Below are 14,608 nucleotides of genomic sequence, written 5' to 3' on the forward strand. Positions count from 1 at the left end.
TATGGCCACTTAGAAAAGCCAACCCCGCAAAGTCTACGGAAGACATTGAAAAAATTAAAGCTAGGGAAATATTACAAAAGCATCCCCTATCTTTTTTCTGAAATTACCGTCAACTCTATTCCCGAGGTTTCTGATATGACAAAAGCCGAGTGGATGTTTTGTCGGCTGGATAAGGATATTCCTTATTACCCTGACGTAATTTACGAAATATTTTACGAAATAGACCCCAACCACCTCCTGTTAGGATGGATTCCAAGAAGATAGTGGACGATTATGTCACATGTTTTTGGCCAATCAAAACCTTCACAATTTTCTTTCACATTTGTGGAAACGTTTCACATTTGTGAAATAAATTTGTGAAATAAATTTGCATATGAACCAGACAGTCGGCGTTCAATATGTAAATAGAATCCTGTCACGCTTTTTTCAAAATAGATGCTTACTGAGCGAGTTTTCTTTGAAGCTCTTCTTTCGCTTCTTGGTAGATCTTTTTGCGAATTTCCTCGGAAAGATCTTTTACGACTGTTTTTTTTGTTCCTTATGTCCGACTTTAGTTCCTCATACTTCTTTTCCTCGGCTAAGATGAGCGAGAATTCTACGTCGTCTATATTCCCGTCACGCAATGCTTTTGAGACAAGGTCGGTAATTGTATTTACTTTAGCCCTTGACAGAGCTATTGTCGTGTCAGTGGTTTGATATTTTGCTAGACAACTGTTTCATAATACCCGTAGCAACAGCCGAAATAATACCACAGGCTGCCCCAACGCCGGCCAAAGGAACCCCAACAATTACTCCGAGTCCGGTAAGCGAAGTAGCAACGCCGGAGCCCGTTAACACTACGGATATAGACCCTGAAGTTATCGCAATCTTATGTAGCGTACTCCGTGCTCTGACGTATTTCTTCCTAACTTTTTCGAAGTGTTTTGTTTGTCCTTCCAAGTAAGCCAGTATTAAGTTCGCTTTGTTAAGCCTAAAGTTTTCAGCGTTTAGTTCGTTAGGCTCCTTAGGAAGTTCAGGATAAAGTGGAGGTGCTGATGGTATAACATCCATTATATATACTAATGTACGACGCTTTTGGGAATGATATTGAGGAGCAGCCACATCATGACAACAGGGATTATGCCAACTGGAGAGCATTTAGGAAGATGTTTCCACATGCGGACCCCAGTAAGTTTGAAAGGAGACCTGATGAGATTTACTTTAATGGTGAGCGGATGTACAGCAATACGGACTTAGAGCCAAAACATCCGAAGATCATACCACCCGGTTACACCAAAACGAAGCCAACGCCCGCCACTACCGGCTGGTCAAAGGAGCTGTTAATAACGACCGACGCTTACCCAATACCAACGGTGTCATTTGATAAACACCCAAGCTTGGACTTAACGTTGGATCTAAGGGTCTCTAACGGCCACACCTTTCCGCTAAAGGTGCGAGATATCTTTAAAGACGTACCCGTTAACCACACCACCGCTAAGGAATCTCACGGATGGCTGAGAGGTCCCAACAGGCGGTACTGGCCACAGCAACTGAACTTTGCGGTGTGGTGTGCCACTGGCGGCTGCGGTGTAAGTGTGAACTTGATGAAGGATTCCATATTCATGTTTCACTTTCACTTCACGGTTAGGAGAATACTGCATGAGATGGGTGTTACTGCATTACCAGGAGATGCTGCGTTCTATCCTAGAGATAATAAATACGATGTTCCAGCCTATGACAGACTTTGCAAGGAGTTTGGTGCTGTATGGAAGGACTTTAGATGCACTGCCGGTGCTAACAATGGTTTTGGACATATTTGGGCTTATTGGGGGATCGGCGGACATGAGCTAAGTGATAAGGAAGGTCATGCGTTGCAGTTGCGGTGGAACACTGGGTATCATAAAGAAACTCACGACAGTAGCACCTTCTTTGAACCAAATGCTAAGACCACTAAGGAAGTTAGAGACGGACCTCTGTTTAAAGACGAGGGTGGTAAGTATGCAGGGGCCAATCCACTGATTATTAAGATTACCAACGACGAGCAAACGAAGCAATATCTTAATTTCATACCCCCAGAAGGTACAGGATTGACCAGAGCCGGCCTTGCTCGTTTGAATCGCAGCATAGAAGCTTACGTGTATTCTATCCTTGGAGCCCAGGTAAATACCCGATCTAGTATAATTGGAAACACCGGTGCCGCAGAAGAGACGCGAGCCGAGGCCTTGATCTTATTCGAAAGTTCAATCTTGGAGGGTGACATTAGCAAGGGCGTACAGCGTTACCAACTAGCTATACAAAATTCTAAGACAAGGTTGGACTATGCAGTAGCCCCGGGTTGTTGGTTAATGCCTAGTAATTTATCTATAAATACTGGTTCTGTAGTGGGATACAACAACAAACTTCAACGAGCTACTAAGGATATGAAGTTTGGGGTGAATGACGTGAACTCTGACATGACCAAGGGCATTCCTCACTTCGTAGACAAGGCAAAGAAGGTACACGCAGAAAGACCAATTCCCAAGCCCACAGCCCAAAAGAAGGTCCTGCCTACGATACCCGACGAATATGACCATAACTTATTAAAAGCCGGCCTAGCAGCTGCAAGCATTGGTCTGAGCTATTATATATGGCGATGAACAACCCCTACGTAGCTGGAGTAGATTGTGTCTATACGACTTACACAGGCGAGAAAAAATACACCCAGGCATCTTGGGTTGATGTCACGGGGATGTCCGTGAATCTGAACTACTCAGGAAAGAAGCTAATCTTATGCAGTCTTTCTTTGGGAGCCGTTAGTAATGCGAACGTAGGATTTCGTTTCTGCGACGACAATGGAGTATTACAGCCCATGCGCGTGAAGACGAACAACAGAGAGCCTACGCATTTCTCAGTAGAGCCGCCAACGAATAGCTCTGAGAATCTTTCCGTTTGGACTTTTCACCTAGTTGCCGACTGCCATGGGAAAGTAAAGCTGCAAATACGTGTAGATGACACTGGTAGCGTTTGCATAAATAGCATAGAGGACCAAAGAGATCAACCTTATAATCACGCGACCATCAGCACTTTGACGGTAATGAGCCTCTAGAAGGTAACTTTGTTGCCTGGGATATGTGAATCGCTATACCCATCGCTTAGATGAAGAAGGATATGACAACGGCGCTTGGCATGACGTTGGAATGTGGGTTGAAGTTGGGGAACTGCATTGGTCATTTGCACTATTAGCATTAATGTAAATACGCATGCAAATGTGGGGTTTAGGCTTATCGATGAGAATGATAAGCCCCTGCTTCTTTATCGAACTTCAACAAACGCTAGGAAAGTCACCCATTTTTCCATGGAGCTCTACACTAGGTCCGCTGAAGACCTAACGCCGGTGACTTTTCATATGCTGGTCAATTGTAAATATGCTAAGTTGCAAGTCACTTCTGATGACGGCAAGTTTGGGATAAATCGCATAGGTCGCAGGTCCGCTAATGCAGCCTGGAGTCATAAGCCCATTTCTACCATGAGCGTGTTTCCGCTGGTTCCGAATTACCAGGGCGGCGCTAATACTGTCTTTCATTATCCTCAAAGCAGGGCACCGCCCGACGAGAAGGATAAGGCGAACCCTTCACCTTCTTCAGGAGGACCACCCCAATAGCTACTACCAAGATCCAAATGTTATTCCCCACAAACTCCAACAGTTCTCCGCCGGCCCTAAGTGTCAGGCTAAGGACACTACCAAGCAGCCCAGGCAAGCCGGCTGCCATCTTTTTCCCTAAGTCCGTCAAACCAGAACCCAGTTTCTTTACGCCTGCGCCCGTAGCCTTAAGCGCGTTAAGGATTGCTCCTACTACGCTTGTAATAGCAACCGTGAATGCCAGCGGAAGACCATACTTCAAAAGGGCTCTTTTTACCTTTTCCTTGGTGGTAAGCCCCAACTCCCGCTCCAGGTTTTCCTTTTGCGCCCGTAATTCCGCAAGGCGTACCTGAAGGGTTTCTGATTCCCTTTGGGCTGCCTCCCTTTCCTCTTCGGGACGAGTCTGGTCATTAATTATTTCCCGTTGCCGCTCTATTTGCCCCTCCAGGTCTTCGATAGCCTGATCTCTTTGCCGGATTTGCTCTTCTTTGGTGTTGATTTCAGCGACCAACTGCCGCCGTTCCTCCAAAGAGCCGGCTATTGTGGTTCGTAGGTTTTTTGCTTCTTCCTTGCTGATATCCAGGTCTTGCAGGGCGAGCTCGAAGGCCTTTTGAGCCTGGTCTCTTTCGCGTAGGGCTTTGACTGTTCGTTCTCTCATTTCTATCATTTGCTGATTTTTGTCGTCAAGTTCTCTCTTTTGGGTATCAAGCAGTAGTCGATTTTGTTTAACGTACTCTGCTTCCCTTTCCTCCATTGTCTCCTTTAGTCCTTCGACTTCCCTTATCTCCTCGATACCTTTTTGTTGCCGCTGCATTAGGGTCTTGAACTTTTCAAAGGCTTCGCTGTTGTCTTCATTGTTTTCTTTTAGTATTTCCATCAAGTTAGGCCTTCCTAATGCGTCTTTGATTTCGTTTGGGAGATTACTGGTGAGCCTGTCGGAGTCTCTCCTTTGGTAGAGATCATACCACTTATCCCTGCCTTGGTACTGGATTGGAATTTGCCCCTTATCCCCGGTTTGGAAATTAAGGCGAGCCAAGTCCACATTCGGAAATTTCTCCCTTACATCGTCTAAAAGCTCCCTTAGCATTTCAGTCCTTAGGTCCGTGGGTTCCAAGTTTTGCAATTCCAAGTACTCCGGAATAGGCCTCCCTGGATTCCTCGATTGCCACTTGTCCTCTAAGGAACGCCAGGCCTCGCGGACCCTGCCGCCATACTTGCTCCTTAATTTCTCAAAGTGACTTTGTCCGTCTACGTTGTCATTAGGAAGTAAAGACTCGCATTCTTCGTCGTTTACGTCGACTTGACCTTCTTCGGTTGTGGGGTCAAAGTCAGTAGTTTCGTCTACATCCATTATATATGATAAGCTCAAAGTTAAACCCCAACGTATTACCTAAGCAGGTTGGCGGCTTAAAGGCACAACGAACCTTTCACCGGGTCACCTTTACCCCCAGCAGCGCAAAGCCAGGAGAAACCTAGTAGTATAGGGGATGGGGGTTCCAGCGCAACGACCACGGGAGGATTACCCGTCTAAAGTGAATTCCTCGATTCGTACCGCGATTACCCGCATCCCGTGTTTATGTAGTTAAATATGTTAGTCTATATATGGAGTGCGAAGAATGTAAAGAGTTTGCTTATGATTTCTGTGTAAAGTCCTTGAAACCCAAGTTTGTACCCACTAAGCCAAATAATTATATTTGTTGTGGTAAAAAAATGCAAATAGAAGACGACACGTCAGCACAGTGTTACGAGTGTGGTAAGAATATTCGTAATGCCTGTACCAAATGCTACCAGAGAGCAGTATTACGCCAATGGAGGTCGTAAGAAAACACCTTATAAGAGAATAAAATACTTTAGAGACTGGATGAGTCATATCCAAGGTTATCGACCGGTATATTTAGACAACGAAGTAAAGAAGAAAATCATAGACCACTTAGAAGAGCCAACCCCACAAAGTCTACGGAAAACGCTGAAAAAATTAAACTAGGGAAATATTACAAAGCTATTCCCTATCTTTTGTCTGAAATTACCGGTAAGTCTATTCCCGAGGTTTCTGATATGAGCAGAGCCGAGTGGATGTTTTGTCGGCTGGATAAGGATATTCCTTATTACCCTGACGTAATTTACGAAATATTTTACAAAATAGACCCCAACCACCCCCTATTAGGATGGATTCCGAGAAAATAAAAATGCAAAACTGGCGTTTATTTTGCCAGAAACCCCACCGGGGAATGCATCGCGCAGGACGCCAAGCTATCCCCAGTGGGGTTTTTTGCATTTTGGGCTTACGGGGCTTATTTCATCCCGCGCCAGAGGCCCTCTGGTACATACACATATATCTTTCTTACGACCCACCAGAGGGTGAACTCCGGACAGCGTCCCGAGACACCCCCTGACTTTTCCAACTTTTCCTCGCGAAACCCCCCATCGCGGGGTTGAATCGCACTTTCTATCTTTTCCACCCCTCCCCCCCCCCCTCCCCCCACGGTTGCTGTGAGTGGGGGAGGCTTTTTTTTTCACTCACAACAACCGGTCCAAATGCGTCTACAGCGAGGCTTGAACTCGGGACTTTAGGCCTCCCCAGCTCCAAAGTCCACGATCACAAGCGAACGCCAGACACATCTGGACGCTTATGTATGTGAAAATTATTATATTTATGTCTTACGCCAAGCTATCCCCAGTGGGGTTTTTGCATTTTGGGCTTACGGGGCTTATTTCATCCCGCGCCAGAGGCCCTCTGGTACATACACATATATCTTTCTTACGACCCACCAGAGGGTGAACTCCGGACAGCGTCCCGAGACACCCCCTGACTTTTCCAACTTTTCCTCGCGAAACCCCCCATCGCGGGGTTGAATCGCACTTTCTATCTTTTCCACCCCTCCCCCCACGGTTTCTGTGAGTGGGGGAGGCTTTTTTTTTTCACTCACAGCAACCGGTCCAAATGCGTCTACAGCGAGGCTTGAACTCGGGACTTTAGGCCTCCCCAGCTCCAAAGTCCACAATCACAAGCGAACGCCAGACACATCTGGACGCTTAATGTATGTGAAAATTATTATATTTATGTCTTACACTCTAATTTGCATATTTTCTAGACTGACGTTCGATATGTAAATAGAAAACTGTTTCGCTTTTTTCGAAGCAGATGTTTACTGAGCAAGCTTTCTTTGAAGCTCTTCTTTTGCCTCCTGGTAGATCTTTTTGCGAGATTCCTCGGAAAGATCTTTTACGACTGTTTTTTTATTCCTTATGTCCGACTTTAAATTCTCGTACTTTTCCTCTTCGGCTAAGATAAGCGAGAATTCTACGTCGTCTATCTTTCTGTCACGCAAAGCCTTTGAGACAAGGTCGGTAATTGTATTTACTTTAGCCCTTGACAGAGCTATTGTCGTGTCATGCTTGGATATTTTGCTTGACAACTGTTTCATAATACCCGTAGCAACAGCCGAGATAATACCACAGGCTGCCCCAACGCCGGCCAAAGGAACTCCAACGATTATTCCCGGCCCAGTAAGCGAAGTAGCAACGCCGGAGCCCGTTAACACAACGGATATGGATCCTGAAGTTATCGAAATCTAATGTAGCGTACTCCGTGCTCTGACGTATTTCTTCCTAACTTTTTCATAGTGTTTTGTATGCCCTTCCAAGTAAGCCAGGATTAAGTTTGACTTATTAAGACGAAAGTTTTCAGCGTTTAATTCGTTAGGTTCCTTAGGAAGTTCAGGATAAAGTGGAGGTGCTGATGGTATAACATCCATTATATATACTAATGTACGACGCTTTTGAGAATGACATTGAGGAGCAGCCACATCACGACAACCGGGATTATGCTAACTGGAGGGCCTTCAGGAAGATGTTTCCGCATGCAGACGCTAGTAAGTTTGAGCGCAGACCCGATGGGATTTACTTTAACGGCCGAAAGAATGTACAGCAATGCGGACTTGGAGCCAAAGCCGACTGCAAAGGCGACTGCCAAGGCGACTGCCAAGGCGACCGCCAAGCATCCTAAGACGGTAGAAAGGCAACCTAATTTTCCAGAGAATCTATTACCGGCAACACAGAATTACCCATTTTACGACATTAAAGGCGGAGCGGATGACTTTGCTAAAATGGTTACCTCCTTAGAAATCCCCGTGGGTCCTACCACCTTCAAGAAAAAAGTCAGAGACATCTTCAGAGAAACTGCCATGAAACATAACTCAGGGAAAGAATCCAGAGAATGGTTATCAGGTCCCAACATGCGGTATTGGCCGCAGCAGTTAAGCTTTGCTGTCTGGGCTGCTACCAAAGGATGTGGCATAGCCGCGGACATGTTCCATATTCCTTTCCTAAGATTGCACGTTGCTTTTACTATTCGTAGGATATTGTTTGAGTTAGGAGCGCCGCTTCCTGGTGACACTGTCTTTAACCCAAAGGATAACAAATATGACAAAGTCGCATGCGAGCGATTAAGGAATGAGTTTAAGCTTACCAACCCTGATTGTCGCAACAAAGAGGGTGCCGCCCATGGTTTAGGAGAAACTTACACCTATGCTTCGTATGTTGGTGCCACCATAGAAACGCCGGGCATGGGATATCCTAGCTCTTACGAATTCTCAGACTTAGGAGGCAGCGGAACAAAGGGTAATCTAATCTACTTTATTCAAAGCAAAGAGAAGTATCCTTGGGCGCCTTTCTTTGCCGCAAAGGGCATTGGACTGAAAAACCTAGCAAGGATTAACCGCAGCATTGAAGCCTTCGTTTACTGCATTCTAGGAGCACAGTTTAGCACTCGCAGCCCCATCGTAGATGCCAGTGGTGCGTCGCAGGAAACACAACAAGTATTCCATGTCCTCTTCGAAAGCGCTGTTATCGAGAATGAGATCTCTAAGTCAGTTCAAAGGTATCAACTTGCGATGCAGCAATCTAAAGTGCGGCTAGATTATGCCTTGAGTCCTGGTTGTTGGGTAATGCCAAGTAATTTGGTTATCGACGCCAATTCCGTCGTGGGTTATAACAACAAGCTGCAGCGAGCTACTAAGGATATGAAGTTTGGGGTGAATGACGTGAACTCTGATACTACCAAGGGCATTCCTCACTTCGTAGAGGAGCCAAAAAAGTCACACGAAACGAAGCTACCCGTAGTTAAGAAACCATCAAAGAAGGCCCATGTTATGCCTACGATACCCGAGGAATATGACCATAACTTATTAAAAGCCGGCCTAGCAGCTGCAAGCATTGGTCTGAGCTATTATATATGGCGATGAACAACCCCTACGTAGCTGGAGTAGATTGTGTCTATACGACTTACACAGGCGAGAAAAAATACACCCAGGCATCTTGGGCGGACGTCACCGGGATGTCCGTGGATTTGAACTACTCAGGAAAGAAGCTGATAATATGCAGTCTTTCTTTAGGAGCTGTTAGTAATGCAAACGTAGGATTTCGTTTCTGCGACGACAATGGAGTATTGCAGCCCATGCGCGCGAAGACAAACAACAGAGAGCCTACGCATTTCTCAGTAGAGCCGCCAACGAATAGCGGCGAGAATCTTTCCGTTTGGACTTTTCACCTAGTTGCCGAGTGCCATGAGAAAGTAAAGCTGCAGATAAGAGTAGACGATACGGGAAAGTTTACGGTAAATAGCATAGAAAATCAAAGGGATACTATCTATAACCACGCAACCATCAGCACTCTTACGGTGCTTAGTTTTTAGAAGCAAATTTATTTGCTGAAATATATGAACCCACACGCGAAGGAAGATTGGTTTCTCCATTACCTGGAGGAGAAGGACTACTTAGAACAGCATTGGCATGACACCGGGCTGTGGGTAAAGGTTAGGGGCCTGGGGTTGGTCATGTGTACCATTAGCATTTCGACGGGGTATTCGTGTAATGTCGGGTTTAGGATCGTTGATGAGGATGACCACCCATTACCTACCCTACAGAAAAAAAGATAACAATAGGAACCCAGTTCATTTCTCGTCGGAGCCCCCTCCAAAAAGCGGAGAAGACTTAACGCCAGTAACTTTTCATATGATAGCCAATTGTCAATATGCGAAGCTTCAGGTTCTTCCCAACGACGTTGCCTACCTTCGGATAAATGCCGCCCCGACAAGAGATCCTCCGACGGATGCTGTTTGGAATCATAAGCCCATTAGCACCATGAGTGTGAGTAGTGTATGGGGTAGGGGATTTGTCACATTTGCGTATGAGGGTTACGTTTTTGTCACAAAAAATAAGATAAAGGAAGGAAGTGACGTCATCAGACAGGAAGTGGGGAGAGTAGCCAGACAAAGGAACCAGACAGTGTTAGGTTTACATGAAGTATTTTATTTTCACCAAAAAAATGAGAAGATCGGCATCGTTGTATTCGGAGGTTTTCTTTGCGCTCACCTTGTTTTATCTGTAGGTAGATCGTACAAGAGGAAGAATTCAAGAAGTGGAACATCAAAAAAGTAAGAAGAACAAGAAGAAAAGTATTCAAGAAGGAATGGACACAGAAGGAAACAACACCACTAAGTCTAGAGAGTATCATCAATGGAATTCCTGAAGTTTTGAAGAAGATCGAGAAGAAAAAACAAAGATCTACCAAAGAAACAAACATTACAACAACTTACAAGAACAAGAGAAACATTACGATGTAGTCGATAGTACGATCTACCTACCTTTTTGGTAAAAGTATTTTTTATTTGACAAAAAATGCTAGGTTACATTATTGTTTTTTGCAAGCAGCAGAATGATTAGAGAAGATAATGTCGGCATCATTGTATTCGGAGGTTTCTTTTTCAAAGCCATGACATTGACACTCACACCTACGGCACATACACTCGCATTGAAAGCCTTTGTAGACGATCCACTTTTTGAGAGCTTCATCACGACTTCTCTTCCTCATTTCGGTTTGTTCCTTTTTTTCCTTTTCCCATTGGTCATTTTCTAGTTTGTGGAGAGTTTTGATAGCCACTTGTTGCTTCCATTCAGCGTACCCATTATCCATGCAAGAGGATGTGATTGTGGCTCGGTAACCATCGACGGGGAATTTGTCGTCGTCTACCATAGCGAAGGTGTACGAGCCCCACTGGGGGTAATAATCATAACGACACAAAAAGCCGTGGACGGTCTTGCGAGTTTTGCCAATGCCGCGCTTTAGGTCCTGTGCGGCGGCTTTCCTCCCTGTGGCATTATCCGTGTATTGCTTGCCAGTTTTAAGGCTTCTGAACATGGGGGTCTTGGGGTCAAGGACAGAGGGTTCGCGGGGTACTACTACATCGGTGTAAGTTTTTCCATCTTCGCCTTTGAAGGTGCTGAGCTCACCATTGTCCAAAGCTTTGAGGAAACATTCTTCATCTAGTTTGGCTTTAATTTTTTTCTAGAAAAAAGAAGAAAAAAATTAGTACCTTCGGGAGGATTCGAACCTCCATCTCACGCCCGCTCGGGCCTGTATCATACCATTAGACCACATGGGTATTACATGCAAAGAAACGTAAAAGAAAGGTATTTACTGGTAACGTGGCGTCCACTGCGCAGGCGCGAGGTGGAAGAAGAGCAGGAGCGACAGGAAGACCACCAAGGAGCCATTTCACAGTTGCACTTGTCACAAAAGGGTTCGAACATGATAGGGATGGATGTATTTAGAGGTCTCATGCGATAGTTAGTGTCATGAAAACCACTGTGTTGATACTTGCTTCTGATGTAGTGTAATGATTTATGCATTAGAATTAGATCAGGCATGAGGATGTCAATGATGTGATGGTTAATGAGGGTGGTTATCCAGTTGACGAACTCTGTATCGTTTGTTTGCGTCATGTAATCGTCGAATAGGGTGAGCACGTTGCTAACTCTTAGGCGGTGTTTGTGAGTTTGACTTTGTTCTTCAGGGGTTAGGTGAATAGGGCATGGGATGGGGTAGATGTTTTTGTTAGCGCATAGGTAAAGCGTTAGGCATCGAACGTGACACCAAAAGGGGTGGTCGTCTCCGTGAACGCATTTAAAGTGGTCACCGCTAGGGTCGAAACATTTGAATTCGCAATACATGGCTGATAGTTCTTGACATCGGTCGGGTAAGGGAAAATGCTTGATGGGTTTGTTACAAAAACAACAAGGGGCGCGTGGTCGATATAGGTTCTTAGAATTATAATTGAAATGACAAAAAGGGGAACCATAGGGGTTGGTGAGGAGCATCATGGACGTCATCATGAGTTGTTGGTCTAGGTTGTACTGTCTATAATGATTCGTATAGAGGATCTGAAGATATCGGTGGGTGTAGACATAGAGTAAAGCTGAGGGACGAGTAGGGTAGGGGGTTATGTTTTTACAGTAGGGACAGCTGGTAACGAGCCCCCCATGGAAATACAACTTGAGGAGACAGTTGGTGTGTATGGGACGGTTACAACAATGGGTGGTGTTGTATTGTAGGGATTGTTCGTGCAAGGGGTGATAATGATGCCGAAGACTGGAGACAAGTTGGCAAGCCCTGCGAGGTGGTATTGGTACGACTTCCTGTGTACAATGCAAGCAAGTCTACAAGAGAAAAAAGAAAGAGTGTCTTTTATGGTTTTATTTTACATTGGCATACTAAATAATTGCGTTTACATAAAGGACACTTATAGTTAGCGTTACATTTTAGACACTTGTTGGTATCGTTATCAACGTGAAAAGAGCAGGAGGGGCAAGTGGTGGCGGAATGCTTTAAGGTAAACGCGACTTCGAAGGTATGACCACTGTTGCAGGGGAAAAGGCATCTCTTGTTACACTGGGGTGGAAGAACGTTCGTTAGCGTGATGTTCGTTCAGGGTAAGGTACACATGATTTTCATAAGGCAGGCTAAGATTGCAGAAATGGTCGTACAAGGTTTGAAGTTCGCTATTGGTAAATCGAATGAAGGCTTCATAGGTGGATTTGTGAAAACCTTGATACTTGGTATTTTCGATTTGGTTCTTAACTTTAGCGTCGGCTGATTGGTCAAGAGTTTTTTGAAGTTCATTGAGGACGTGGTGCAAATCGGCACGGGCTTCTCTAAGGTGTTTGGCGGCGTTAATGAAGGCAAGGAGGGTGGGGTGGAGAGGACATGGTTTGGGTACGGGTGGAAAAGGTGCAATTTCTTCGTTGGTACAATCGAGGCAGTCAGGGTCTTGAGCCTCGCCACAAGAACAATAATAGCGTGTGCGACACGTGCATGTCTAAAAAGAGAATTAACGACGTGGATGTCTAGAAGGAAAGCAATTGACCCGAAAGGGATGTTGGGGGAAGGTTTGTTTAATATTATCCACAAATTGATGCGGCACATCATCCATTCTCCAGAGAACAGAATTAGAACTAACAGGGTAAACGAAAACATTAAAGTTGGGTTGACCGGGGGCACGAAATACACACAAATTGGAGTGTTGAGGGGGACCTGTGCATACGTTAACAATCATATTGGGTTTGATGGGGAAAGGGTAAACCATACTGTAATAAAACTCTGGGGTATAGCGAAATCTTTCACCAGAAATAGGGGGGAGGGTGTAATGCTCTAAGCAAAAGGCGCATAATATGTTATCCAGTTGCAAACGGTTTTGCGTTTCGACGACGACGAATGTAGTCCCCCTATGACCGTGGTTAAAAAGATTGGTAATGGTAGTTAAGGAGTGGGTAATGGGGATAGGACCGAAAGAGTAACGTTGGTGGGTGGTGTTTGCATGATCTGGAGCGTCTACGGTGTGTGGAATTAGCGAGGTTAGAGAAATACGGTTAGGCAAGTGAATCGACCATTCGTAAGGGTCGGTGCTGTCGTTGGATGATTCGGACGACTCCGAATAATTATCCGAAGAGAATCGCGTAGCTTCACGAGATACCGAAGACGAATGGCTAGCCTCCAAAGTTTCATGACATGTGACTTCGCGATTGGGAAATAAGGGGGGTGTTGTGGTAGGTTGTGGATGACGACACATAGGGCAGCGGTTTCTGGAGCGTGGAGCGTTTATCCAGGCACGCAGGCAATCAGGATGAAAATTGTGTTTACAGCATGAAGAAACCACCCCCTCCGAAACGACACCCAAACATATAGGACATGTCTACGAGAAAAGAGAATAATCTTTTATTCAACATAATGAAATTCAAATTGACTAAAGTCTTTTCTTTCGTGGGGTTTTAAGGGGTGTGCAGTTAGGGTTAGCAATGTTTTTAACTTGTCAATGTCGTCACACTTAGCGTAGTGAGGTATGACCAGCTTGTGAAGACCCTTGGGTTCCTCCAGGAAGGTGGTTAAACGGGTTTTGGCAAAATCACGGGACGTTATTAGGTTTGAGTAGTATCGATGCAATACGGATTCAGCTTGGGTATGATAGCACCATTTAACACGTGGCCAAAGCCAAAGCTGGTGTTGAAGCATGTAATTGAGCACTTTGTCTTGTTGGATTAATGAAATAAGGTATTGCCCCACAATTTCCTTGGCCACATGCCCAGTAAGACGACGAATAGATTTAACAATCCGCAATGCGAGGAGGAAGAGTGTAAGGGGCGGCTCGACGAATGGTGGAAATGCAACCAATCGTATCGTTTCGTGCACGTACTATCTCATCGTGTTGAATAGTGTGCAGTCCCCATTTTTTGCCGAAATTAATAACCATGCTTGCTTGGTTGTCAAAGAATTGGGTTAGTTGAGTAAGGCTATAGAGATGACCGTAATATGTGTGGTTGGCTAACGTGGCGATAGTTTCGCATTGAGTCTAAAAATCAGAGAGAGATTGCATGAGTTCCGTGTATTTCTGGATTAAGAGTCTGTGGGTGAGATTAAAATAATCTTTGTATTCAGCTTCGTAGATTTTGTGATGCTGAACCAACGAGTTGGGATCACGAGGATAAGCCTGGGTACGCTCGATATGAACGAAATAAGGTGCAACGATTAACATGGCTCTGCACATGGGGCATGAAACTTTGGAGGCTTTTCTAATGTTTTCAAAGTCATCGTCGTCATCCTCAGCCTCGTCATCGCTTCGATTCTCATAAGATTGGTCGAGGTAAACGAGTATGCAAACTCCATGAACGGGTTGTTTAC

This window comes from Actinia tenebrosa, unplaced genomic scaffold (assembly GCF_029948245.1).
Source record: "Actinia tenebrosa isolate PJP-AT-01 unplaced genomic scaffold, QUT_ActTen_1.0 PGA_scaffold12__29_contigs__length_12842862, whole genome shotgun sequence".
In the NCBI taxonomy this organism is placed as follows: Eukaryota; Metazoa; Cnidaria; class Anthozoa; order Actiniaria; family Actiniidae; genus Actinia; species Actinia tenebrosa.